Here is a 2,158-nt window from a genome sequence, read left to right as displayed (position 1 = left end):
ATTACATGGCAACCGCACACTTCCGGTGCCGGCCCCCGCGCGCGCACGCGCGCTGAGTCCCGTCAGCGCACACGCGCCCCCTGCCGGCGGGGGAGTGAACGCACATCCCGCCTGCTAACCGAGAGGCCGCCTCGGCCTATGAGTGGGCCGGAGCGAGCCTAGAGGGGCTGTAGTGGCTGCAGCGACCCCTGGAGTCCCGGAGGTGGCCCTGACGTCTCAGGAAAAGCTCTTGGACCTTTCTGCAGAGGCGGGGGAGGCTAAGCGGCAGGTAGAACTCCAGAGGCTGAGTTTAAAAATCTTCAGATACCTGCTCGCTAATCTCAGCTATATACAGTTCTTCTGTGGTCTTCCATCACCTTCCCTTCCAGTCCCATGTTCATCCATTCAGTTGCCCAAACCAGACATCAGGTACATGACTTGTACCTCCTTTCTGCTACCCAACTGTCTCTCTGCCCTAATCAGACCATTCCACCAGTCTTCTCTCTGGTGTGCCCAGCTTCAGGTTCTCCCCTCCAGTTCATCCCTTACAAGGCTGCCAGAAAGATGCTTCTATAACATAACTCAGATCACATCATTACCCTGGCCTATTCTAAGGCCAGTAGTATTGGCTTTAGAATACTTCTAAGGCCTTCTTGACATGGCCTACAAAGCTTGTAAAATTTGGCCCCCTCACCTTTTCTGACTTCTATAACCCATGCTCCTTGTTGCCTATGGGCTTTGCTAACATTATTCCTCTCTTGCTCATTTTCACCTAATCTTTCCTCCCATCCTTTGTGCATTAAAGAACTCTATTTGTAATGTCACCTCCTCCAGGAAGGCTTCTCAGATTCATACATGCTTACTGCTTTTGATTTTTTTTCATCAGTTGTTTTTTGTTGAATGAATCAAAAGTTAAGAATGAATCAAAGTGAGTAAATGAGCTGATTCACATCAATGTATGACAAAACCCACTGAAAAATAAAAAAATTAAAAATTAAAAAAAAAAAAAAAAACAAAGTGAGTAAATGAATCGAAAAAGAAGAACAGGGTTGGGGCCAGTTGCACAGTGGATAACAAGTCTGACTAAGAATTGTAAGAAGAAGAACAATAAAGTGACTAGGGCTAAAGTGCTTGCAACTTCATTGTTGAAATCTCTGACAGAGTTGAGTGATTTTGTGAAGCAGAGGATTGCTGAAAGTTTACAAGTGCCTCTACAGAAGGTACTGGACTAGATCAGATGATTGCTTTAAAATATACATGACCCAATCTCTTTCCCTAAGATGAATAGTGTGAAAAACCTCCCATGTGATTTTGATGGGTGCCCTGAATGGTCATCCACCAGGCTAAATCATTTCAGGTGCCAAAATGTCAGAGAAAGAAAGAAAAATATCCTAAAGGTTCAGACAAGGAAACTGAGACCTTGAGTAAAACATGACTTGCCCAAAGTGATGTCCTCTTTTTCCACATCATTTTCAACCAACCCTACTGATGTAATTATCCAATCTACAAGATAAATAGAATTATGAATTTGGACTAAATTAATTATTTGCTTCTCACTTCTGCTTTGCTTGAGAAAGTAAATTGGTGCTGAAGAAACCTGTTCTAAGGCTCGAAGACTGACTCTGAAGGTCTCTGTTCCATGTGAAGCTTTTAACTGACATGATCACACAGTTCAATCAAATTATATATATGTATTCACTCAAATATTTATTGAGTACCTACTAATGTATAAGTCACCAGTAAGTCCTGCAGATACTGTGATAAATGATTCCTATCCTTATGGAGCTGACGGTAAAAACAGAAATGAATTCACTAGCCAATAACATGCTAATAAATAAACACAAGCTGTAATTGTTCCAAGAAAAAGAACAGTGTTGTAGCAACTTCATCTTGGAGCCTGGGGAAGAAAGGCTTCCCTGGGATTTCAATCTAAGATCTGAAACTTAGGTAGAAATCAACCAGGGAAGGAGCTATGGAAAGTGTTTCAGGCCAAGAAACAGCATGTGCAAAACCCTGAGGATTAAACAAGAAATATCCATTTCATTCATTTCCTCTGAATATATATATCGCATCTCAAATACTTTTGAAGCGATTCCCAGCGTTTATTTTGCTTTTATTGTTTATATAAATTATAATTTTAATTACTGTGGCTATATCCAACCTCTGTGCAATTAGGATT

Source organism: Muntiacus reevesi, chromosome 1 (genome assembly GCF_963930625.1).
Source record: "Muntiacus reevesi chromosome 1, mMunRee1.1, whole genome shotgun sequence".
Lineage (NCBI taxonomy): Eukaryota > Metazoa > Chordata > Mammalia > Artiodactyla > Cervidae > Muntiacus > Muntiacus reevesi.
Note: the sequence above shows the minus strand (reverse complement) of the source record.